The sequence below is a fragment of the Vulpes lagopus genome, chromosome 1 (assembly GCF_018345385.1).
Source record: "Vulpes lagopus strain Blue_001 chromosome 1, ASM1834538v1, whole genome shotgun sequence".
Lineage (NCBI taxonomy): Eukaryota > Metazoa > Chordata > Mammalia > Carnivora > Canidae > Vulpes > Vulpes lagopus.
Genome location: NC_054824.1, coordinates 167508838 through 167536524, shown reverse-complemented (window position 1 = coordinate 167536524; position 27687 = coordinate 167508838). Strand labels below are relative to the sequence as shown.

At 37.2% G+C, this 27687-nt stretch overlaps 2 long non-coding RNA genes across 4 annotated transcripts in view; both read left to right on the top strand.

Annotated features, from left to right (window-relative positions):
• LOC121500705 overlaps positions 1-5905 on the top strand; it is a 47835-nt gene extending 41930 nt beyond the window's left edge. Inside the window, exon 5 of the long non-coding RNA XR_005990442.1 lies at positions 5854-5905. This is a non-coding gene — a long non-coding RNA (uncharacterized LOC121500705). The remainder of the gene's footprint in view (positions 1-5853) is intronic.
• Positions 5906-20552: 14647 nt separating this feature from the next.
• Positions 20553-27687, top strand: part of LOC121474546 — a 122805-nt gene continuing 115670 nt past the window's right edge. For all 3 annotated transcript variants that reach the window (XR_005983430.1, XR_005983429.1, XR_005983428.1), the window contains exon 1: positions 20553-20839. This is a non-coding gene — a long non-coding RNA (uncharacterized LOC121474546). The remainder of the gene's footprint in view (positions 20840-27687) is intronic.

Genomic DNA, 27687 nt, shown 5'->3' with positions numbered 1-27687 from the left:
TAAAAGAGATTTATCAAGTAGCTCACAGAACCTCCAGGAGGGCTGGAAGGCAAGCCCCAGGGGCTCCCTTTCAGAAGCCTTAACACAGTCTTCCTGCAGACACGCCTCAGTGACCTGATGTAGCCCCCTTGGGGGCAATGTATAGATGCTGGACCCTGGGCCTCCAACACCCTTGCTAGAACTGCAGCCTCTCTAGAAATGGGATGTAGATGCTGCCGTGTATTGTCCTCTCTAGAAATAGATTTTGTGCAGTCTCCACTTCTTTAGGTCGTTAACTTCTAATCAAAACCTGGAGTCTGTACATCTCATTACTCTGGCTTGGCTGTTATGCTGACACCATAGCTACAAGGGAGGTTGAAAAAGTGAATATCTGGTATATCTGGCTTCTCTGATCTGCTGCCAAGGTGGTGGATTCCTCACATAAGAAGGTGATTCATATGCCGGTTACTAAAATGAATGAGTACCATCTACCCTAGCACCTACAATCCCAGAAGAGGAGAGATTGTCTCTGTCTCCCAGGGTCTGTTTAAATCTCTGAGAAGGATTTTGATTGGCCTTATTCTTTAAGGTGAGTAGAGGTTCACCAATCAGCTGGTTTTGTTGGGGATCCTTGGCTGACAGGCTCTTGTGGAAAGGTGCAGGTACCCAAAGGAAAAGCGGTTCCCGGGGATCCCTGGGTGGCGCAGCGGTTTGGCGCCTACCTTTGGCCCAGGGCGCGATCCTGGAGACCCGGGATCGAATCCCACGTCAGGCTCCCGGTGCATGGAGCCTGCTTCTCCCTCTGCCTGTGTCTCTGCCTCTCTCTCTCTCTATCATAAAAAAAAAAAAAAAAAAAAAAAAAAAAAAAAGGAAAAGCGGTTCCCCTATCAGAAGAAGAGGAAAAGGGGAAAAAAGCAATAGCAGGGCAAAAAGCACTTCTGATTATAGCTAGGCCATCTGAGTTGAATCCCAGCTGTACTGCTTGCTCCTCTGCAAAGTCGGATTTACTCACACCTACCTGCAGTTTACCAGGGGGGTTATGAGTCCTGATTCTAGTGCCAGGTTGTCTGGTATGAGTCCAGGTCCTGTCACTTAATAGCTGTGTGATTTTGTTGTTTCAATTTTCTCCTTTGTAAATGAGTATAAGAATAGTACCTACTAAAATTTTTTTTAAATTAAATTAAACTTAATTTAATTTAATTTAATTTAAAAAAATGAAAGAGGGGATCCCTGGGTGGCTCAGTAGTTTAGTGCCTGCTTTCAGCCCAGGGCATGATCCTGGAGTCTCAGGATCAAGTCCCGCATCAGGCTCCCTGCATGGAGCCTGCTTCTCCCTCTGCCTGTGTCTCTGCCTCTCTCTCTCTGTGTCTCTCATGAATAAATAAATAAAATCATTTTTTTAAAAAAGAAAGAATAGTACCTACTTCATAGAGTAGTTGTCATTAACACATCAGTTAACAACTGTGGTGAGCTTAGAATAGTGTCTGGTACATAATAATTGCTATCACTAATTATTGGTATTTTAATATAACTCAGGCACACAAAGAGAGGAACTTTTTTTTTTTTTAAGGTTTTGTCTATTTATTCACAAGAGACACACAGAGAGGCAGAGACATAGGCAGAGGGAGAAGCAGGCTCCCTGTGGAGAGCCTCATGTGGGACTCCATCCCAGGACCTGGGAATCATGACCTGAGCCAAAGGCAGATGCTCAACCACTGAGCCACCCAGGTGCCCCAAGAAAGGAACTTAAAATTATTTTTATATAACTAATCTAATCTAGCTTTCAAATTCTTCTTTCTGTTAATGGTGGAAGGGGGGTGGGTTGTGGGAGGGGAACTAAAAATTGCTAGTAAGAGGTGACTTAAGTAGTGACTTTTAGATGTAAATGCCATCGGTTTAAAATTGAAACTCCTTATGAAGCTGTCTCACTCACCTCCCTCCTCTTTCCTTCCCCAGTATGACTGGATGCAGGGACAAAGTGTCGATTATCATGGTGGCAGGATGGCACTTGTGCCATCTCCTGTGTCTTCTCTGAAGCTCATGGGTATGGCTGGTCATATCTTGTGCCCAGGTGTCTTGAGTTGGTGGTCGCTGAAGTATGGCTAGTCCTGCCTGGTTTGGGACATCAAACTTTTATCTTCCCCTAAAGAATGTGAGTCCTGCCACAGCCTCTAGATATGAAGTCCTTGCTCACTGTGGCCCTTCATCCTACCCTCCAAGCTGTTTGGCTTCAATTTTCCTGGAATACCCAGGATTTCCATCTTTCTGCTCTCTATGTACTGGTGGTATGAAATACCACCCTTCACCATTCCCACACTGTTAGCCTGGCATCATGTTGAAATGGCATGTAAAATGTTAGTCGTCTTTAAGGAGTTTGCATTTTTAAAAACTTATTCTTTTGAGAATTGAGGAATGAGTCGCTCTGTACTTGAATTCCTCTAGTCCTATTTGGGGGTTTCTATTCCCACTTGTATCCTCACCCAGGGGTTTGACTCTTAGAGGACAGCCAGGATGTCCGAGTCTGAACTCCTTCATTTTTTCTCTCACTATCTCTTCTTATCCCCATATCCCCACCTCTCTCCGAGACCAAAAGGTTTTTTTTTTTTTTTTCCCTCCTTCCTTTCATTTGAGAGTTCTATTGTATTCTGAGTTCTTTCTGGCTTCATTTCCCTGCATTGTCTTTCAGGCTCCAATTCTTCATATTTTAAGGAAAGCCTTTGGAGTTTGCAAATTTCCATTCCTTCTTTTTTTTAAAGATTTTTTTATTTATTCATGAGAGACACCGAGAGAGAGAGAGAGAGAGAGAGAGAAAGAGAGAGAGAGAGGCAAGGACATAGGCAGAGGGAGAAGCAGACTCCCTGTGGGGAGCCTGATGTGGGACTCCATCCCAGGACCCCGAGATCATGACCTGAGCCGAAGGCAGACACTCAACCACTGAGCCACCCAGGCACCCAACAAATTTCCATTCCTTCTTAACAAAAACTGGGGATCAAAACTAAAATGGAGGGATCCCTGGGTGGCGCAGTGGTTTAGCGCCTGCCTTTGGCCCAGGGCGCGATCCTGGAGACCTGGGATCGAATCCCACGTCGGGCTCCCGGTGCATGGAGCCTGCTTCTCCCTCTGCCTATGTCTCTGCCTCTCTCTCTCTCTGTGACTATCAAAAATAAATAAAAATTAAAAAAAAAAAAAAAGCTTTCTTTAAAAAAAAAAAACAAAACTAAAATGGAACTGACAAAATTTGCAAGTTAAAGCTTAACAATAACTTCTTTGTTCTTTTTCACTCCTCTAAAAAGGTGTTAAAGGTTCTTGATTTTACTGGGAGGGGAACCCCCAGAGGAGCATACGGGTATAATATTTTCAAAATAGTATCCCTGCTCCACTAGCTCTGCAGTCAATACTTGGTAACAAGCTATTCTTATTATTTTAGCAAATATACATATTCAGATGAAACCAATAAGTAATGTTAACTTTGTGCATAAATATTGGAGCTGCTCAGTAGTGTACTAGAGCCCTATAGCATTCATTCATCCATCCATTCATTCATTCAACAAATACACATTAATAGCCTACTATATACTAGGGCTAAGTGTTCCATAACTTCTTTTTCAGAGTTTAGTCAAAATAGGGGATATTTGCTTTTAATAGTGAAATTTTCTACAAAGCACCACCAGGTTTTTTAGTAACTAAGTTGGATACGGCCCCAAATGGTTTAGGTATACCCCAAATCTACCCATTAACAAATAGTAATATTTCAATGTAGTGTCTCTGTCCAAAGAGGCTAAGTCACTTTTCCTCTGTTACCCACTCAGTATTAGCTGAGTATGGAGTGAATGATCAAGGTGTTGCTGGGAGTGGCACTGCAAAGCTTTCTGCTTGACCAAACCCAGTACAGCATGACCGGTACATTCATGGATCTGTTGGTTTCTTTTCACTTTTTGCCCAACCCTGACCACAAACTCTGACATTGGCCATGGCAGTGGTAAGTTGTACTGAATCCAAAAAGAGCCGCTTACCTCACATTTGTGGAAGGGGAAGTCATTGGTAGGATTGGATTGGTGTCTGTCTGTTCCTGAGGACAGAAAGGCATTATTCCAAGTAGCTCAGTCCTGACTACATCTTTTTGACTCCCTGTTCTCTATTTTTATGTAAATTATGATATGATTAGACTTTGCATAGTCAGGTCATTGAGGAAGCAAGTATTGGAAACATCTTGGTTATACTATAGATCATGTGTAGATCATATTACCAATAGCTAGTTAATAAGACAGTATGTTAGGCTCATATAAACTTATATAACTTAATTTTAACCAGTTCTCAGTAATGATAAAAATATAACCAATTTTCCAGAGACCATATGACTTTTTGTTGTATGTGTGAGGGAGACTTTAAGTGTTTTGCTATATGTGAAATGGCAATTTTTCATGTGCAAAAGCAGCTTTTTAGAAAGATAGCAGTAGATATGTCAAGATAAAACTGAAGATACTTGCCCATGCAGGAAAATGTCATATGTAAGCTAGATTGACTTATTACAGCTTTTTTAATCCTCTGAAACATGTGCTTTCCCTGTGTGCTTAAGAACCCTTACATGGGTAGCTCACCAGTTGCGACATGCCTACTATGAGGACTATTTCTTTGGAAAATGAACTCAAGTTACCCATACTTCTGCGACAGTTGAGTCAAATGCCTGAGAGATTCTTTGGAACCAAGATGACTGAGATATTTTCTAATTTTTGAGTTGATTCTATGAATCAATTGAATGAGATGCAATCTAAACTAGAGGTCCTAATGACAAGGGTTAACGAGATGGAAGAACTAGTGAGTGACATAGAAGACAAGTTGATGGCAAAGAGGGAAGCTGAGGAAAAAAGAGGCAAACAATTAAAAGATCATGAGGATAGATTAAGGGAAATAAATGACAGCCTGAGGAAGAAAAATCTATGTTTAATTGGGGTTCCCGAGGGTGTCGAAAGGGACAGAGGGCCAGAATATGTATTTGAACAAATCCTAGCTGAAAACTTTCCTAATCTGGGAAGGGTCCAGATCCAGGAAATAGAGAGACAGCCCCCCCCCTTAAATTAATAAAAACCGTTCAACACCTTGACACTTAATAGTGAAGCTTGCAAGTTCCAAAGATAAAGAGAAGATCCTTAAAGCAACAAGAGACAAGAAATCCCTAACTTATATGGGGAGGATATCAGATTAATAGCAGACCTCTCCACAGAGACCTAGCAGGCCAGAAGGGGCTGGCAGGATACATTCAGGGTCCTAAATCAGCATATATGTTCTTAAAAAGCTATTTTAAACTATATTTTTGTAAATCCCGTCATTTCTAGTGTAGTATAGGACCTTATTATTAGAGGAATTCCCACACAAGTATCCAGAGCAAAGATCATCTTGCACTCTGACTAATCATAATATAAGTTAGCTATTTTATAATTTTTTTCTTAAAAACAGGTCAGACATGCCTTATATTTAACATAGATTAAGTATTTGAAAATGCTAGATTTTTATTTGTTGAAATATAAAATGCACAGGTCTTAACTGTATATCTTGGTAGTTTTGACAAATGTATGTACCTATGTGACCAACATGCCAGTGAAGGTGTAGAATTGCCTTATGTGCCTTTGCAATCAGTCCCCTCCTTCTCATCACCCCCCCACACACAATTGTTCTGATATCTATTATCACACTTTAGTCTGTTCCTGAAACTTCTATAAATAAAATACCCTCTTGCATCTAGATTCTTTTGCTCAACAAAATGTTTTTGATATTTGAGATTCTGGGTATCAGTTCATTCTTTTTTATTGCTTTGCAGCTTTCCATTTTATTTTATTTTTTATTTTTTTAAAAAGATTTTTATTTATTTATTCACAGGAGACACAAAGAGAGAGACAGAGACATAGGCAGAGGGAGAAACAGGCTCCCCACAGGGAACCTGATGCGGGACTCAATCTCAAGAGTCCAGGATCATGACCTGAGCCAAAGGCAGATGCTCAACCACTGAGCCACCCAGGTACTGCTTTCCATTTTGTGATGATATCATATCATGATTTGACCAATCTTTTATTTATGGACATTTTATTTTCTAGTTTTGGGCTACTACAAATAAAGTTGCTATGAATGTTCTTATAAAAAAAAAAGTCTTTGTGTAGACACGTTTTTATTTTTCCTGGGTAAATGCCTAAGGGTAGAATTCTTGGGTCAGAGAATAGGAATATGTATCACTTATAATATAAAGAACCAAAATTTCTGAAGTGGTTGCTGCATTTTTCTCTCCTACCAGTAATATGGGAGTTCCAATTGTTTCGTATCTATGCCAATATTTATAATGTAAGTTTTTAAACTTTAGCTATTTGAGTGGTATATAGTAGTAGCATCTTGTGTTCTAATTTGAATTTCCCTGATGACTAATGCTGTTGAGCACTTTTCATGTGCTACTTGGTCATTTACATGCCTTGTGTTTCTTTTTTTAAGTATATGTTCAAATTTTTGGCTATTTAAAAAATTAGATTGTCTCTATTATTGATTTACAGTAGTAGTTTATATACTCTGGGTACCAGTCCTTTATCAGAGATGTGTAAAAAATATTTCTAAGTTTCTAGATTGTTTATTCATTTTCTTAATGTGTTGCTGATGAGCAGTTTTAAATTTTGTTGAAATCCACTTGATTATTCTTCATTTATGATTAGCAATTTTTTGTCTTGTCTACAAAATCTTTGCCTATCTCAAGGTTGTAAGATAGTCTCTGAAGTTTTCTTATAGAAGTTTTGCACTTTTAGGTCTTATGCTCAATCTCTAATTTTTTTGTATGGTGTAAGACAGAAGTTCAGACTGTTCTTTTCCATGTGGATGTACATTTTTTTCAGCACCATATGTTTAAAGACATTTTTTTCCTACTCAATTGCATTAATACCTTTGTCAACAGTTTTCCACCTATCATGGATCTATTTTTAGAATCTATTTTATTCCACCAACGTAGTGGATATCTGTACACTAATATTAAACCATTTTAGTTACTGTGGCTTATAGTAAACCTTGAAATCAAGTAGTATAAATACTTTAATTTTGTTATATGGACTTTATAACCTGAAACCCTGAAAGATCATCTATTACATTTGTTTCTTAGAATTTTCTATGTACAAAAATCATCATCAACAAATAAAAACAATTAAAATTTTCTTTTCTAATATTTATGTTTCTTATTTTTTTGCCTCATTCACTGGCTAAGATTTCTAGTTCAAATTTAAATAGAAGAGCCATTCTTAGGAGAAATTGTTTCTAATCTTAAGAGAAATATGTTAGTCTTTCACTGCTAAGTATAATGTTAGCTGTGTTTTTTATAGATGTCCTGGTAAGTAATAAGATGTATATTATTATATAATCTGCCACCAAATCCTCTTACAGAGCTTTTAGAAAGCTTGTAATCTCCTGAGTGATAGGGATGCTAAGACAATCTCATGTTCTAATATTTGGTCTTTGACCCCAGTTCCTGATACTGAGTTCCTAATTCCCTTGGAATTATAGGAGTGATAGGAAAGGCCAAATATTATCCAGATAACTTTAGGATGAGGACTGGTTACCAGAAAGACTAAGCCACGATTAGTAGCTTGGAGCTTTTAAGCTTTTCCTATCCTCCTATAGGAGTTAGAGATTTAATTAATAATGCAGTATGCCTACATGATGAAGCCTCCACAAAAATCTCTAAGGTACAGTGCTTAGAGAATTTCTGGGTTGGTGAGCACATCCATGTGCTAAGAGGGTGGCACATCTTAATTCCACAGGGACAGAAGCTTCTTAAACTGAGGACACTTCTAGACCTCACCCTATGTGCCTCTTCATCTGGCTGTTTGTCTGTATCTTTTATTATATCCTATTATATGAACTGGCAGATATAAGTGTTTCCCTGGGTTCTGTGAGCCATTCCAGAAAATTATTGGTTGTGGGAAACTAACTTATAGCTGCTCAGTTATGAGTACAGGAGGTGCAGAGTGGTGTCTCGCATCTGAAGTGGTTAAAGTCTATGGGTCTGAGCCGTTAACTTGTGAGATTTAACACTAACTCCAGGTAGATAGTATCAGAATGAACTGTAGGACACTTAGCTGGTATCAGATGCATTGGCATGGGGGAAAACCCTATACATTTAGTGTCAGAAGTGTTGGTGAGAGCAGAGGAAAGAAAACCATGGTTTCTTTTTAGGATTTTTTTAAAAATATTTTATTTATTTATTCATTCATGAGAGAGAGAGGCAGAGACAGGCAGAGGGAGAAGCAGGCTCCATGCAGGGAGCCCGATGTGGGACTCAGTCCTGAGACTCCAGGATCACGCCCTGGGCCGAAGGCAGGCATTAAACCGCTGAGCCACCCAGGTGTCCCCTAGGATTTTTTAAAATCAGATTTAAGATGTTCCCTTTCTATTCCTAGATTTCCAAATTTATAGATTTGGTTTTTGTCATATTTTATGTTTTTTTATAGTTTATGTTTTTAATGAGATACTGTTATAATAAATTACACTGAATGACTAATCCTGTATTCATAAGAAAGAGCCTATTAGTCATGATGCATTATTATACTCTTTCTATATTACTAGATTTGACTTAGTAATGTTTTGTCAATAATTTTTGCATTTATATTCAATAGTGTTATTGGTATGTACTTTTGAAATGTTCTTGTCAGGTTTTACTATTGGGTTTATCCTAGCTTCATAAAACATATTGGGAAGTTTCCTCCTTTATTTTCTGAGTTTGCATAGAATTTATATTAGATCTTCCTTAAATGTTTGAAAGAAATCACTAATGAAACTACCTAAGCCTTGAGGTATCTTTGTGGGAAAGTTTAAATGTTCCCATAGAGTTAAATATCTTTAACAGTTATAGCAATGTCCAGATTTTTTTTATTACTTTTTGTGCCAGTTTTCATGATTTTTGTTTTTAATCGACTCCCATTTCATCTAAGTTGGAAAATTTATTTTTTTTTATTTTATTTTTTTTTAAAACTCTATTAATATGGAAGAAGAGTGAAATCGATTTTGGTGAACAGCTATAAATCTTTGTCGTGAGTACCCTGTGTAAATCTCTGTCGTAATGTTTGTAACATAGTTTTTTTTTTTTTTTTTAATTTTTATTTATTTATGATAGTCACAGAGAGAGAGAGAGAGGCAGAGACACAGGCAGAGGGAGAAGCAGGCTCCATGCACTGGGAGCCTGATGTGGGATTCGATCCTGGGTCTCCAGGATCGCGCCCTGGGCCAAAGGCAGGCGCCAAACCGCTGCGCCACCCAGGGATCCCTAAGTTGGAAAATTTATTGACAAAGTTTTTCATGATACTCCCTTATTCTCTTAAGGGTCTATAAGGTCTGCAGTGATATCTTTATCCCATTTTTGATATTGAGAATTTGTGACTCTTCTTTTTTCCCCTCCTTTTTTCCCCCTTGATCAGTCTTGACAGAGTTTATTACTAGAAAAATCTTTTCAAAGATCTAACTTTTGGTTTTTTAATTTTATCTATTGCCTTTTTATCATATCATTGTTTTCCATTTTTAAATGTTTTCTTTCTTTTAATTACTTTGAGTTTAACCACTGATCTTTTTCTAGCTTCTTTATGTAGAAGTGTAGGTCATTATTTTAAAATACTTCCTTTTCTTCAATATAAAGCTAGAAATTGCCTTCAAAGCACAATTTTAGCTACTTACACAAATTTGACTTCTTTAGCATTTTGCTTGAGATATTTTCTAATTTACACTTAAATGGTTTCTTTGACTTATGGATTATTTAAAAATAGGTTTATTAATTTCCAGATTCTGGGGTTTTTCCATATATCTATTGGTAACTGATTTCTAATTTAAATCTGTTGTAATCAGAGAAGTACACTGTATAATTAAGTTCTTTGAAAAATTTTGAGATTTGATTTATGCCCTTTCATATGGTCCTTCTAGATATTTGTTCCATGTGCATTTGGAGAAAAAGAACTTTATACAGTTGTTGGTTGTGCTTTGTAAACATCAAGGACATCAATGTGCTTAAAAATAATCGCTAATATTAACTGTTTACCCTGTGCCAGGAACTTCTTCTCAGTGCTTGTTAGTGTTGGTTAAAAATTCACTATCCTTATTGATTTTTCTCTATTTGATACATTAATATAATGACTGAAAGAAAAAAATGTATATTCCATCTCTGTCTATAGATTTGTCTGTTTTCCCTTCAGTTCTGTCAATTTTTGCATCACATATTATAAAGCCCTGTCATATATTACTTATGCATTTAAGATTGCCATATGTTTTTAATGAACTGACTTTTTAAAAGTATTATGGAGTATCCCTCTTTATCTCTGGTAATATTCCTTGTCTTGAGGTCTATTTTGTCTGATATTAACATAATCAGTAAGAAAATAGTAGACTTTAAAATGCTTTATGTTTATTTCTTTTATCGGCCAACCTCTTGTCCCTCCTGCTGTCCTTTGCCACGCATGTTAGTATATTGGTGGAGCACAGGTGGTGTCAGGTACTGCACTGGTCACTGCAGTTTTCTTAAAATTGGGCAGTATTGAGACCAGTGCAGGGAAGCAGCACAAGCAGTTTGTTGATCTCAGGCTATATAAAAAAGATGACTTGACTTCTGTACTTTTGGAAATATTTTTGATTTTTGCTTCCATTAAGCTGGTAGAGGTATTATTTTGTCTGAGATTATACAGTTTGTTTTGCTTCAATTGTCTTTATTTTCAATATTTTTACAGAGTAGAGGAATTCTATGGCATTTTTATTTGAAAAGCCGAGATTCACTGCACTAAAAGTTCAGTCTGAGAGCCAGGAGAATGGTATTTTTTGCTTGTTTAAAATTCCAAATGTGTGACGTAAGGCAAGTCCTTTAAAATCTATCCCAACAGAAAACAAAGATAGTGATGTTTATCCTAACCTACAACTCATGGAATTTTATAATTGGATATGACCTTAGAGATTATCTGCTCCTACCTGGTAATTTTATGTGTAAGGAGACTGAGGCTTTGAAAAGCTCAATGATTTGCCTAAAGACATTCCGTTTGTTCATAGCCAACTGGAATTTGAACCCTGGATTCTTATTACCAGTCTAACGTGATTTGTTTTTTTAACTCAAATAGAGTGAATTTAGAGAACATTTAGAAAGATTGCAAGATTCCAAAATAATGAGTCTACACAAATCGTGACTAATGTAATGTGTTAAGTGATAAAAAACATTAAAAAATGCAGTTACATGAATTTCAAAAAGCAGTGTTTATTTTTATAGCTGAGTTTAAGTGCAAGCAAATATGTGAGAAGAGCCCCACAAATTCTTGTCAAGTACCAAATAATCTGATTTAAAGAAAATAATCTTTCTTCTTTATTATTGACATAAAATATCAATTTGTATAGCTTTCAAAGATTATGAATGTTTCATTTGATCCTCATAAACAGCACTGTAAAAATAATTGCTTATATTAACTGTTTACCTTGTGCCAGGAACTTCTTCTAAGTGCTTTCCACCTATTAACTTTATCCTTAGAATAACCCTTATTACTATTATTGTCCTCATTTTATCAATGAGGAAGCCAAGGCACGGAGACAAAGTAACTTGTTCTACTTTGAGGCTGAGCCAGGACAGGCCTCAGAATGGATGCTTTTAGCCACTTTGCTACAGAGCTTCTTAGGTGGGCAGAGCAAAGATACAGATTGTTCTTTATCTTTTTCCCATGGTTTTGTTCTGTTTTGTTTTTCCAATGCTGCTATTTATGCAGAACACTTTACCTAAGTACCCCTTCCAAGGCCATATGATGCGTTATACAATTTGGCACTGGCCATGTCTAGGGCATTTAGGAAAATGTTTCTCAAGGTTTAAAAAATTATAATTTTTCTTATACCTAAAATGAAATAAAATATTTAGGTTTTTTTACTTTGTTATATTTGAACCTTCAAATTACAACAACTAAACCCTTAGACAGTATATCTTGTTTTTTACTTCAAGTTTCATTACAAATAGTCTTCCCATGGGGCACCTGGACAACTCAGTTGGTTAAGTATCTGCCTTTGGTTCATGTCATGATCCCAGGGTCCTGGGATGGAGCCCCATACAGCTGTCTCTGTTCAGCCAGCAGCCTACTTCTCTCTCTCCCTCTGCTGCTCTCCTTGCTTGTGCTCTCTCTGTCACATAAATAAATAAATAAAATCTTAACAACAACAACAACAAAAAGCCAAATTGGTCTTTCTCTGTTATACTATTCAATTGGCAACATTCATCTCAGAAAAAAATTGTAATTTCATATAATTATTTTTCTATATTTTAAAGAGAGAAGAGGGACACCTAGGTGGCTTTGCAATTGAGAGTCTGCCTTCAGTTCAGGGTGTGATCCTGGGGTCTGGGGTTTGAGTCCTGAATGGGGCTCCCTGCGAGGAGCCTGCTTCTCCCCCTGCTTGTGTCTCTACCTCTGTGTATCTCTCATAAATAAATAAATAAAACCTTAAAAAAATAAAGGGAGAAGAAAATCAAGAGAATGAAAAGATAAATCACAGACTGGGAGAAAATATTAGCAAAAGACACATTTGATAAAGAACTGTTATCTAAAATATACAAAGAATTTGTATAAAATGTACAAAGATTATTCTTAAAACTGAATAATAAGGAAACAAACAACCCATTAAAAAATAAGCCAAAGACTTTATTTTTTTTAAGCCAAAGACTTTAAATGATACTTCATTAAAGAAGATTTATAGATGTCAAATAAGCATATGAAAAGATGGTCCGTGTCACATGTCATCAGGGAAATACAAGTTAAGGCAGCAATGAGGTACCAGTACACATCTATTAGAATGGCCAAAATCTGAAACACTGACAATACCCAGGGGGGTATTGAAGCTCAGGGGGACTTGAAGCAACAGGAACTCTCCTTCATTGCTGCTAGGAATATAAAATGGTACAACCACTGTGGAAGACACTTTGGCAGTTTTTTACAAATCTAAACATACTCTTATCATATGATCCACTGGTCATGTCCCTTGCTATTTACCCAAACGAGATGAAAACATGTCCACCCAAAACCTGCACATGGATGGCATAGCATCTAAAACTTGAAAGTAACCAAAATGACCTTCAGTAAGTGAATGGATAGATAAAATGTGGTACATCCAGACAATGGAATATTATTCAGCATGAAAAAGAAATGCGCTATCAATCCATGAGAAGATATGGAGGAAACCTAAATACATATTACTAAGTGAAAGATGACAATCTGAAAAGACCACATGCTGCATGAGTCCAAATGATTACATTCTGGAAAAGACAAAACTATGGAGACAGTAAAAAGATCAGTGATTCCTAGGGGAAGTGATGAATAGGTGAGGCACAGAGGATTTTTAGGGCCGTGAAAATATTCTATATGATACTGTAATGATGGATACATATCATTATACATTTGTCCAAACACATAGAATGTACAGCAACAAGAGTGAATCTTAATATAAACTATGGACTCGAAGGACTATGGTATGTCAATATAGGTTCACGAGTTGTAACAAATGGACCATTCTGGGGGATGTCGATAATGGGGCAGGCTGTGCCTGTGTGGGGTCGGAGTATATGGGAAATCTCTGTACTTCCCTCTTGTTTTGTTGTACATCTAAAATTGATCTAGAAAAATAAAGACTTTAAAAGAAAGAAAAGGGGTACTGAGGTGGCTCAGTTTGTTGAGCATCTGACTCTTGATTTATCTCAGTGTTGTGGGATTGAGCCCTGCAGTGGGCTCCATGCTCAGCAGGGAGTCTGCTTCCCTCCCTCTCCCCTCTCTCTCACCCTCTTCCCCTCACCTGCCTCTCTTTCTTTCTCTCTCAAATAAATATATCTTTTTTAAAAAGAAAAAGAAGATAAAAGAACAGAAATGAATGGAACTAAGTGACCCATAGGATATAATAGAGATGGAAAGAAATGAATTTAAGAGGATGGGACTGAGTGAGAGCCACAGACATATAGGTGGAGTAATGAATTCAGTTTTATATTTTATAATGTTTATTTATGGAGCACTTGCCATAAACTGGGTACTGTGTGAATATTTTATAAATGAATTCTCACAACCACCTAATGAAGTGGATGCCATATTATTCCCATCCTATAGATGTGGGAATGGAAGCTTCAAGACGAATCAGCATCTTAAGTCTCATTATAAGCAATAGACTCAAATCCAGATGGATCTGGCGCTAAGGGATATGCTCCTAATCACCCAGCTATACTGCTTATGAGATGCTTATGGGACTACCTTGTCGAGAAAGCTACTAGACAATTTAAAATAGAAGTCTGAAATCCAGGATTAACAATGAATGCATAGATGACTGTAGAATGGAAATGGCCATTGAGGTGGAGATGAACTGAAAAAAAGACAAAGGGGATGATATGCCACTTTGAATGAATTTAGGTAAGAAATAACTTCATGATAAAGAAGGCAAAGAAATTCTGAACATGCTATTGGTGTATAGACCTAGGAAAATGCTAGTCATCTTTTATGGGTGAGTTTATTACAGTCGGGTCTAGAGTCAGGGGATTATTAGGTTGATTAGATTCACAATTTAGGCCTTTTAGGAAAATCAACATTAAGCAAATTATCAGCATCAATCATCAGTTAAGATTTATGACATGAAGTACTTATTCAGAATATCCTTTATAAGCTACCCCCTTAAAGAAAGCCAACTTTGAAAAAAAAAAAAAAGAAAGCCAACTTTGAAAAGACTTCTCTTACTTTCTAATTAGGCATTTATGACAACTGTTACAAGAGAAGAAATGGCTTTATTTAGGAAGATTTCATCATACCCAATAAACTTGGACTATATCTACGAAGTTATCCATCTCCAATCAGATGACCCACTCTAAGACAAATAAAACAATGGGATTGTTTTTCTTTTCTATTTACAGCTGTCCATACATTACAGATTGAATTTTTAGTGATCCTCCAAGCCATCTTCTCTCCTTTGGGGACAATGCTGTGGCAAAACACTGTGGATTCTGTAGCATGTAAGGGACAAGCACTCACTATGCACCTGGGCTGTTTAGAAGATACAAGGATACAACATCACGGTCCTGCTCTATTGAAAGCTCAGCCCGGATTTCCAGCTGAGATCAGGGCTCTGTAGCCTTGTATTTAAGATGGGTAAAAATGAAATGTGAAAATAAAGAATGTTGCTTTAAAATGGTTTAGTCTTGAATGTCTGTGAAGCTCCACATGGTTTTTCAGCTTCTTACTCCCTCTCCCCCACCAATTAACCTAATCTAATGATAGACTTCATTTTTATTTTTAAAGATTTTATTTATTTATGAGACAGAGAGAGAGAGGCAGAGACACTGGCAGAGGGAGAAGCAGGCTCCATGCAGGGAGCCCCATGTGGGACTTGATCTTGAGTCTCCAGGATCAAGCCCTGGGCTGAAGGTGGCACTAAACCGCTAAGCCACCGGGGCTGCCCCAACTTAGTGCTTTTTATTAATAACAGTTACAGCCTCCTGGCCTCTGCTTGGCTCATTCAGTTAAGTGTCTGACTCTTGATTTCAGCTCAGGTCTTGATTTCAGGGTTGGGACTTCAAGCCCTGCATTAGGCTCCATGCCCTGCAGGAGCCAACTTAAATAAATAAAATAAAATAAATAAATAAATAAAATAAAATAAAATAAAATAAAATAAAATAAAATAAAATAAAATAAAATAAATAAATAATAAATAAAATAAAATAAAATAAAAATAAATAAAAACAGTTTACTGTCTCAATCTTCACAGTTGTTTGTACTCTGGATCTCAAAATTATAGTTGGTTGTAAATTGCTGCTTTCGAAAGATCTGTTAACCCTCTATAAAATAAGGTAGTTGAGTTTGGTGATTTTGAAGGTTGCTGAGTTTTTTAACGTTCTGATTCCTCACATTGTGCCATATGGTCCCAGATCATATTGGTAATGGAGGGTCAGGCTACTCTGAAAGACCTAGTGTTGTGGCTTGAGTTGCATCTCTTAATAAAACATGTTCAAGTCCTTATCCCCAGTGTCTGTGAATGTAATCTTATTTAGAAAGTGTTTTTTCAGATATAATCAAGTTATGATGAGGTCATACTCGATTAAGGTGGAATTTAATCCAGTGACTGGTACCCTTATAAGAAGAGGGAAATTTGGACACAGACAGGGAGAGAGAGCGAGCACCATGTGACAGTGGGGGCAGAGACTGGAAGGATGCATCTCCTATCCGGAGAACACCAAGGACGGCTGGCAACCTCTGGAAGCTACAAGAGAAGCATAGAACAGATTCAACCTCCAGAAGGAAACAACCCTACTGATGTTTTAATTTCAGACTTAGAGCTTCCAGAACTGTGATATAATACATTGCTGCTGTTTTAAACCAGTTTGTGGTAATTTGTCATGGCAGCTCTAGGAAACTAATATACCTGGCAAAAATTGGCTTTAGTTAATCTTGACCATGTTTAAAATTTTGTGTTCAGTCATCCCTTCCATGTCCTCTGTGAAAGGGCATGTGTCTTCAGCAGGCATGTGTATTGAGAACCCGGACTGTGCGACTTCTTTTCCTGGCTTCTTCCCCTGGGGAACCCTGCAGTCTTTCTGGTCTTTCTAAGGTACTTACTTTTTGGTTTACTTGGTAGTTGATTCCTTTGGATTCTCTTGGCCACTTCCTACTGTGGTCCTTTTGTGGGAGTGACTTTGAGTCTAGTCTGGAACTGAGAAGAGATTTTAGAAAACAATTCTTGACCTCCTTTTGCTGGTGTGATTTTAATTGATAATTTTCACGTCAGGGTGATCACCAGGAAATTTTTTTTGTTTTTGAAAAGACATTATCCAACAATTTCATAAGAGTGTCATTTTATGCTGATGGGGTAATTTGTCCTCTTAGAAAGAGTTATTTCTTGAGTAATTATTTCGGGTACTAAGTGACAGGCTCAGACTATTTTAGGTCTCTGTGGCCTTGTCTCATGACACGCATTTACCTTGAGGATAATGCATGTGGCAGGTATTGCCTGTGACTCATTGCTCTTCCAGGAGTGTGCTGCACTGTTCACGTCTTTAGCAGAGAGCAGCATATGACAAGGATGGCTTGGAAGATTTGCTGCCAATGTGCTTCTTATGTAAGGTTAGCCTGAAAGATTGTCCTTATTCCTTCCTAAGCATCTTTTTACTCAGAGTAGACTTTTGGGGGACAGCCCAAGAAATTCACTAGATGTGAGAAAATATGTGATAGCCAAATATTACATTTGATAGTTTTATGTAAGTCTTCTAATTTAAAGCTGTCTCACTTAAACTAATATGGGTTTCCATAAAGTTATGTTTGTTTATAGTTCCTAAAATGCAGACTTAATAAGCTGTGCGTTAATTTGTACTAAAAGGTGTAAAGAGACACGGACTGTTTAAATTAATTTAAAAATATTTAGAAAAACCCTTCTGAAGTTTATAAAATACAATGGATTTTCAGGGTGATGACTTGTATTAAAATAACATTCAAATCTTTTTAACCTCCATCTTGTTCCCATTTTCTTTAATGTGACCAACATGAAGAGTCTGTTGTATGTCTCATCTTATCTTTTCGTGGCCTGGATTGTAATTAGATTTTACACAGATTCTCTGTTTCAAACCCAGAGCTAAAATCTGAGTGCCAAAGTTTTTCAATGCTTAAGAGATAAAATGCTATTTTAGTAACACTGCCTTTTGAATATCTAAAATTCTATGAAGACAGGGGTGAGATGTCCATTGCCTCCTGTGTCTGACAAGGGTATGAATGTTCAGATTTATAAGATAATTCTTATTATCTTGATTTTATAGATGAAGACACTGAGATTCAGATAGGTTCAATTACTCGCTCCTGAATATGTAAAAGAGTAGCAAAACAGGAAGATTGTTCCACTGATTTAATATCAAGAGTTTGAGAATCTACCATTACAAAAATATTTGGACAAAATCACAGAGTGTAATGCAATCTCACTACTTAATGGATTTTATTTAGTTTTGCCTATACACAATTTAATTACTACCCATTAGCTATAAACTTTCTAGCTCCTTAGTGGTTTTTAAAATATGAAGAAAACCTCAAGCCAAAGGCCCCAAAGCAAAACAAACTATTTTTTTCTTGATGGTGACATTGTGCAGACATGGTTTTTCTTGCTGTCAGAGTGTGATAAAAGACTTGGCTTTATAACTTGACCTAAGCCTTACCTGAGTCTTGCCCAGCAGAAATATGTTTTCACTAAATTAACAACAGATCCCAAAGCAGAAAGAAAAATCAAGCAAATCCCCAGAGTCAGTATTTTGTCCTATAATCTGCAGGTGTATGAGGACCACAGAATCAGCTTAACATAATTTTCCATTTTTCTCTGTTCAACTTCTGAGATGGCAACTGTTGGTTTCAATTTATCTGGGGATTTCATCTTACAGAGCTGTCAAGAATTCTAGTAGTTACAAGGAGAGAACCCTGAAGATAAAGTTCATTGATTCATGACTACATTCACATAAAACACGAATGGAATTTTGAATGGTAAGAAACATAAGTATATTTCTTATATTCTAAAAGTTAGACTTTGGGATCACTGGGTGGCTCAGCGGTTTAGCACCTGCCTTCGGTCCAGGGCATGGTCCTGGAGTCCTGGGATCAAGTCCCACATCGGGCTCCCTGCATGGAGCCTGCTTCTCTCTCTGCCTGTGTCTCTGCCTCTCTCTCTCTCTCTCATTCTCTCTTTCATGAATGAGTAAATAAAATCTTTTAAAAAAATAAATAAGGGCAGCCCCGGTGGCGCAGCAGTTTGGCGCCGCCTGCAGCCTGGGGTGTGATCCTGGAGACCCAGGTTCAAGTCCCACATCAGGCTCCCTGCATGGAGCCTGCTTCTCCCTCTCCCTGTGTCTCTGCCTCTCTCTCTCTATGTCTATGAATAAATAAATGAAATCTTTTAAAAATAAATAAATAAATAAATAAATAAATAAAAGTTAGAATTTATGTATAATGAAGAAAATAACACCTAGTATTAGTATGGTGCTTTTTAGTTCATAAAATGCATTTATTTATTTATTTATTTATTTATTTATTTATTTTACATGCTTTCATTTAATTCCTATAATAATCCTATAAGATAGTGGAGTTGTTGAGTTACAGTGGCACGCAGCTGCACACACACACCCAGAAACATATACACACATAGACACACATATGTTCAGATTTATCTCATATAAAAAATACTACCAAACACTACCATTTCCTCAAACTGTTATGTCTATCTCACACTTTATTAATCTCTAAAATTCTTGAAAGGTGAATGTGTTCCCATAGCTGTCCTCAATTCTTTACTACCACCCCATGAAATCGAGTTTAATCTTTACCATTGTAAAAAAGCTCTTTGTTATTAATAACTTTCTTTTTTTAAAAAAAAAAGATTGGTTTATTTATTTATTCATGAGAGACAGAGAGAGAGAGAGAGAGAGAGGCAGAGACACAGGCAGAGGGAGAAACAGGAGCCCTGTGGGGAACCTAATACAGGACTCAACCCCAGAACCCCAGGATCACGACCTGAGCCAAAGGCAGATGCTCAACCACTGAGCCACCCAGGAGTCCCTATTAATAACTTTCTTGTTGTCAAATCAAGTGTATTTTTCTATTTATCATCCAAAGCTCTTTGTAGTTTTGGGTTCTGTTAATCAATTCCATCTTTACCCCATTTGAACTTTCATTTGAGTGTTCCTTACCATGGCTTCTACAGAAATATCATAGTTTTCCTCCCACTCTAATGTCCATTCTCTCTCGGATGTGTGTGCTGGTGCCTTCTTTCTTTCTTCTGCAAAGTGTATACATTCCCTAGGATTGTGCCTGTGATTCTTTTTTCTTTCTGGCTCTCCTCTTTCAGTCAGGGCCACAGGAGCCTCCCCCCAACACCCACTCCCCAGCAGTAATTTTACCTGTTCCTGTTCATCCCCTCTTCTTTCTACAACAGCCACCCATCCATGTTCCACTCTGGCCCCTTCCCTTTCGGCTGATGACTGTGCCCCTCCTGTATTGAGAAAGCAGGTCTGCAGGGTGTGAACCCTTTGGCTTTTTGTCCACAAATTGACCTCTAAATGCACTCACTGTGACTCCCCTCTCCAGTTTATGAAAGAAAAGTGTGGCTTTTTCTGTTCAAGACCACTCCTTGTTCTTGATCCTATCCCATTCTATCCTTTTTGGAAATAGAGCCTTGTTGTATTGATTATTTCCTCTTTATGTGAAACTTTCAAATTACCCAGCTTTGTTGGTTAGCACCTACACACATGCACAGGTCTCTCCAATCCTTAAGAGTGTCTGTCTCTACTTAGCCTTCTCTCTAGCTACCATCCTATCTTGCTCTTTCCCCACAGGCCAAGCTTCAGGAAGGAAGAGTCTGGAAATGCTCTTTCTATTTCTTCTTTTTCAACTCTTCAATTCATGTTCTAATGTCAGCCTTCTGCTCCTGCTGAGGTTTCCAGGGACATCTAATTGCCTTGCATCACCAGTGTTACTTGATTTCTCAATAGCAATGGACACTGATCACCTCACCACCTTTTTTTGAGACTTTGCTCCCTTGGTCTCTATTAAGCCACTCTCTCGGATTTCCTGATCATTCTTTGTTTCCTTTGGGCTCTCCTCTTTCTTTGTTATTCCTCCAGTTGTTTTTCTTGCCCTCCTTCATCAGTGCCCTCAATCTCCCTCTATTTCCTCCTCCTCCTCCTCCTTTTTCCTTTTTCCCCATTGACTCTCTCCTTTTGTCTACAAGTTTTTACAGCCTGGGACAAATGGCAGGTGTTGTTCACCAACCAGACACTTCCTAGAGAAGTGTCCATGTTGCTGGCCTTACTGTCTTCTTTCTGGCCCATTCAGTAACGTGTATTAAACAGCAGGTGAGTGGGAATGGTTATTATAGAGATAACTTTGAATCAGTTTAAATTTCTGAAAAAAGTAAATAATTTGCAAACTTCAGTACTTTAACCTTCATTAGTGACACATTACTGGAGACACACCTCACGACTGATTGGAACACAATAAGGTTATCATGATAACATGATTGGGCAAAGGCTGACAGGTCAAGTGTTTAAATGATTGTTGAATTGATTTGAATGTAATGTTAGTAACTGTAGAGTGACTTCCTGGAAAATTTTGAACCAGAAAAAGGTGCTTTTTTTTTTTCAGTCTTCCAAAAGACTCATTAATGTGCCTATGTATATTACAAATAAGTAAAGGCCTTATTCTGTAATTGTACTGGAATTAGAGAGCTGCTGGTCTTGAGTTCTTGGAATTGAGGAATGAGACAAATCATTTGTCTGGGTGTTAATGGTTTAAGTACCCAGGAGTCCTATATTATGATGAACAGCCTCTAAGGGAACTATAATATTAACATTCAGGTATTAAAGAGAACTTTCAAGGATAGAGTCCCTGGAAAAGGATGTTTCTGGGAGCTGGAAAGGATAAACTAAATGGAATGCTACACATTGACTTGAGTTTCTCTGCTAAGTTACAATATCTTGAAACTTGGATAGGAATAGATTAGAGATTTATGTGAATCAGAGCAACTTAGGTCTTGAAATATTGTATATCTTCTCACAGTGGCTTTTAGGATAACATTAAATTTTATGACCTCAGTGAGTATAAAATTTGAATGGAAAGAGAATGTTTTCCAGACAGTTTGTGTCTTTTTGTCTTCTTTTTACCTGTTCCTGTTCATCCCCTCTTCTTTCTACAACAGCCATCCATCCTTGTTCCACTCTGGCCCCTTCCCTTTCGGCTGATGACTGTGCCCCTCCTGTATTGAGAAAGCAGGTCTGCAGGGTGTGAACCCTTTGGCTTTTTTTGCACATTTCCTCCTTTATTTTTATAATTTTTTAAAGCAAATACTTCAGTCATGATCAACTATTAAATCTGCTTTTCTTTAATACTTAAAGTTTGAAGGCCAAAATTTAATCCAAAATTTACATTGGCCCAGCTCATATTTATTAATACTACCTTTTCTCCACTCTAGCCATCCCCATCTACTCCTATTTTTAGCCTGTATACAGTAACTGTATACAACAACCTTCCCACTTCAAACACACAGATTTTCCTCAGTATCATTAGGTTAAAGCTTTTTTTTTTTTTTTTTTTTAGGTTAAAGCTTTTTAAAAGGCAGGAACCATGTCTTATTTTTTCTATTCTTCAAGTGCTTTGTACACAATTTATGTGCAATAAATAATTTTTAAAAGTATTTGTTCCATCAGCAAGTAAAACATTTATAGGAAATATAGATTTTTTAAAAAGTAGTTCATTATCCTATTAACCAGAGATAATTACTATCAACAGTTTAGCATAAACCAGAGGTTGGCAAACTTTTTCTGTAAACAGATAAATAGTAAATATTTGAGACCCTTCCGGCCTTCCGGTCTCTGTTGCAACCACTAAATTCTGCTGTTGTGGTGTGAAAGGAATCATAGTCAAAGAAGACAAGACACTCTGTAAAAATGTGTATGGCTGTGTCCAAATAAAACTTTACTTACAAAACCGGGCAGTTTGGATGTGGCCTCCAGGCTAACGTTTGCTGACCTTTGCATAGACTATTCTTGAAGCCCATGTATATGTAATATGTATAATAATATATGTGTATCATAATATACACATGTAACATATATTTTATATTATTTTATATAGAATGACTTTTAAAAATTACATCACAAAGAGATTGCTAGATATCTTTCAGGAATATCAGAACCTCTGGGGATTGTCGTACCATATGGCATGGGTTCTCAATCACCCAAAGGTGGTAAAAATTTTTTATGGATGGAAAAAATTCTTAGTTATTAGAATGGTTTGTGGCTTTCCAGAGTTCAACTTTACTCCACAAGATCTTGTTCTTGAGTAGTTAATTTGGTAGTGGGGAGAGGATGAGGTAAAAATGTCTAAAAAGTCTGCTTTGGAAAATAATAATGAAAAAGAGACTGAGAAACACAATTGTAGGGATATGAACCTTTGTCTTTGATTAGGCTCTTTTTCAACTCTGTGGTTTGTGGATAACTGACAAATTAGCTATGCAAATAAGTCACGTCTATAGATTTGGAAATGACATCTGCACAGGGGAATGCTACCCCCACCCCAGACACCCACTATCAGGAAAAAGACAGTTTTGTGTCCATTTGTAAATTTATCTCAACGTTCATTTATTCCATGTAAATTTGTGGTTCTTTAATTTTTTTCTCTGGATTGAGACATCTGCTTACTTCCCTCATTAATAATTGAAAGTGAGTTAAATAAAAATCTTTGACAAATGTTTTTTCATATCAGTCATGATCCTACCTTTTCAAAAAATATGTAATTTAATAGTTTTCATTGGTTTGTACAGTCTTTGACATTATATTAAAAATATTTCTATATCATGATATATTTTAAAGGCCATAAATATTCTATGAAATGAATATATCATTTTGAAAAAATGTATCTCTTATTGTTGGAAAACAATTTTTTATGAATAAGCATTGATTTCTTTCTTAAAAACATGCTGAATGTTGAAAGTCATAAAGTGTGTCAAAAGTCCATTACTTAATTTCTTTGGCACAGCACTCATTTGCTTTTAGTTCCCCATTGACTTTTTTGAGGACGTGGGCCAGTGGACAGGAAGGCCAACACTATTTTCACGGCTCTGTTGACAGAAGGTTTCATGTGTTGCTACTGTGAATCTAAGATCATTTGGGGGAGAGCACTGTGCCCTGGCCTTGTGAGAGATAGACACGAGGTGTAGGACATGGAGTGTGCTTTGATACTTTCCTTGGCTCGATGTGCCTGGTCAAGATTCTGGTTTGGCTTTAAGATTTATTTCAGGAGCATGGAAGAGCTATTGTTTGTCTAAGTTTTACACTGACATTGCCAACTCCTCCTGCCCTTCTCTTTACCCTCCTAGTGCAATAACTCTAACTTCCAGCCCCTACATGAGTGTTTTATATTCTTTAAAACTGCAAAAATGAAGCCAGAATTTTAGAAATGAATTACCTTGTTTAACCTGAAAATTGTGTTTAGCTCTTTTGTTAAGCCTGCCATCCCTCTGTTCCTTTCCCTTGCCCTCTCCCTCAGCCTCTCTCTTGGCACTCGGTAAGTGAATGACTCTGAATGACAAATACCAATTCTCAGAATAATGTTTTAAACTTTCGTTCAGGAAACCGAATAAATAAATATTCATGCACAGAGGGGAAGACAAAAGATAAAGTGAATTTTTCAAAGTAGATATTAGTTTTCGGAGGATGAGGGTAATGAGATGGAAGTCACCTCACCTAATATCCTATAAGGCAAGCCCACTGTTATTAATCTATGTGTATCCAGTCTATCATTATTTTTCTTGTTCGATTACAAAAAAATATAAAAAATGACACTTGCAAGATCAGCCAGCATTTTGTAAAGTAATGTTAAATTAAATCCAGAGACAAGAAGGATGATCTGGATCTCTGATTTTTTAACTGAAAAGTGTTCTAAGTTTGAACTTTTGATAAAATCTATTTAACATTTGGGAAAGCAATCCTTGGTAAGTGTCTGCAATTCTTAAGTAATCTCTGCCTACAGCAGTGTCTAAATTAAGCAATTGCTTTTTTAAAAATATGATAATGAGTTTTATCTTTATTACATACATGCATCTGAAAATTAATAACAAAATGGCAATTCCAATGTTAAAAATGAGCAAATAAAGTAACCCTAGAGTCAAAATGCAACCCTAAATAAAATCAATATTACAAGCATAACTAACCTACCTCACTAACAAAATAATTGCCATTTAAAGTGTGTCTGTGTATCTTAAGATCTTAACTATTTTTGGGTTACAGTAACATAAAATACCTTCACATTGTTGTTTAACCACCAGGAACCACCATCTATCCATCTCCAGAGCCCTTTTCATCTCCTCTCCATTCCCCAGAATGAATGACTTTGTCTCCAAGAATTTGACTATTCCAGGTACCTTATCTAAGTGAACCATGTAGCATTGGTGTTTCTGTGACTGGCTTATAACATTACATTCATGAAGTGGCATGTGTCAGAATTTCCCTCCTTTTTAAAGCCAAATCATATTTCATTGCATGTATATATCATATTTTGCTTATCTACTCATCTGTTGATGGATACCTGAATAGCTTCCCTTTTTTGGCTATTTTGAATAATACTGCCATGGCATGGGTGTACAGATATCTATTCAAGTCCCTGATCTTAATTATTTTGAGTAACCTGCAAGTAGAATTGCTGGATCATATGGTAATCCTGTTTTTAATTTTTTGAGGAACCGCTACACTGTTTTCTATAGTGACTGCTCTATTTTACATTCCCACTAAGAGCACACATGGCTTCCAGTTTCTGTACATCCTTGTCAACACTGTTATTTTCCATTTTTTGGATAGTATCTATTCAAAGAATTTCCCTAATGATTAATTAAGATTGAACATCTTCCCATGTGCTTATTGGCCATTTGTATCTCTTTTTTGGAGGAATGCCTATTTAATCCTTTGCCCCTTTCAAAATCAAGTTTAATGAACTAATTGCCATTGTAATTTTTTTTCATACAATATCCAGATAAATCTTTGGGATAGTCTAGAGAATTACCCAGCTAATGATTGGAGAACTCTCTTGAAAATATAAAAATAAGGGACCTCTGGGTGGCTCAGAGTTTTAGCACCTGCCTTCGGCCCAGGGCATGATCCTGGAGACCCGAGATTGAGTCCCACATCAGGTTTTCTGCGCGGAGCCTGCTTCTCCCTCTGCCTGTGTCTCTGCTTCTCTCTCTCTGTGTATCTCTCATGAATAAATAAATAAAATCTTTAAAAACAAAGAAAATATAAAAATAATACTTGCTTTTTGTTTGAAGATAAGACTCATTTATTTCCAATAGAGTCACCCATCCACAAAATTCATCTGATATCAACCAAAAGAAGATCAGCCATGTAAAAAATATAGGCTAATTTATAAGTAACTTTTGTGACTCTGATTAGGTGATAGTTGACTAAAATAATTCTGTAACATATTAGGTAAGTATTACCAGGTGTCAAATAAAGGGCAAGTTCTTAGATGGTAAAAAGATGAGATCTCTTTTTCAATTTAGATTTCAGCAAAGGGTAATGGTTTGTTAGTATTCCAGCGAAGAATGCTAAAAGTGCTAGCTTGTCTTAATGTTGTGGGAAAAAAAGGTAGAGGGATGGGTACTAGAAATCTGAGCAGCCATCAAGCTGACCCTACAGGTCAAGTTAGCTTTGGCTTTAAGCACAGAAGCGTAAAACCTAAGCACCTCCAAAAACAAAACAAAACAAAACAAAAAAACAAAACCCTAAGCACCTCCCCCATTAAAGTCCCTCATGTTCTGGTGTCACCTTGCTTCCCCCACCTAATTTCTCATTCTCTTTTCAAATTATTCTCCTCAACCAGGCTAGCCTCTTTTTCATTCCATTCATTCACTAGGAGCATCTAAGTTTTTCCCCACTAGTTAGTTTCCCCCCTTCCCTTATGGTCCCTTGCGCTATTTCTTATATTCCACATATGAGTGAGACCATATGATGATTGTTTTTCTCCAATTGACTTACTTCACTCAGCACCAGTTCCATCCATGTTGATGTAAATGGTAGATATTCATCCTTTCTGATGGCTGAGCAATACTCTAATATATCACATCTTCATTTCTAAGGCATCCCCGCCAAGTGTTTTTTTAACTCAGTTGTTCTCAGAGTGATTCTCTGGACCAGCCCCATGAAGTGGAAACTTGTTAACATGCAAATTCTCAAGTCTCTTTCTAGACCTATTGAGTTAGAAACTCTGAGATTGACTCTAGAATCTATGCCTTAACAAGCCATCCTGGGGATACTGTTGCACACTATTTGAGACCCACTGACTTAACCTACCTTAGCCTGGGGAAGGAGAAGTTAGCTAATGGTAGCGATCTCAATGTTAGAATGTCTGTTGTCTGTGTTTGAATACTTCTAAGGGAGAGGGCACTCAGAAGCTTGGAAAGCAGCCCCGTCATCTTTGGAAACGTTGACCTGTATATTTTTTTAAACAAAGCTTTTAAAGATTTTATTTATTCATGAGAGACACACAGAGAGGCAGAGACACAAGCAGAGGGAGAAACAGGCTCCTCGCAAGGAGCCCGATGTGGAACTTGATCCTGGGACTCTGGGATCAACTGCTGAGCCACTCAGGCATCCCACATTGACCTATATTGATCTGAAATCTATATTGGTCTGATATCTCTTAACCTTTGTTTGTATTTAGCTTCCTAGAGCCATAGGGAAGAATCTCCTGTCTACATGACAGACTGACGTATCTCAATATCACCATCATTTACCTCTGCTAGCTCTTCTATTATACAGGCTCAGAGTGGCACGAGTTTTGAGTCCTGCAAGCTGTGTTTTATGCACACTGCTGAACACAATCCCATTTGTTTATAATTCTCTTTAATGAGCTCTGCACAGAATTGAATGCTATAGTTTAGGGACTGACAAGCTAGAGTGAAGTGGTTACCAGTTACTTGCTTCTAATACTAAACTCCTAGTGCCATTGGCAAATATAGTCTTAGTTGTTTTGTTTTGTTTTGGTTTAGTTTAGTTTTTCGGTGGCCACATTGTTAATTCATACAAAGCATATTGTCAGCTAACATTTTTTGCAGTCCTTTACCCTCATCTTGGTCTTTTTTTTTTTTTTTCAGATACCAATGCTGTTATATCATATCTGTGTTACCTTGCCTCTTTTATACCTGTAGGGGAAG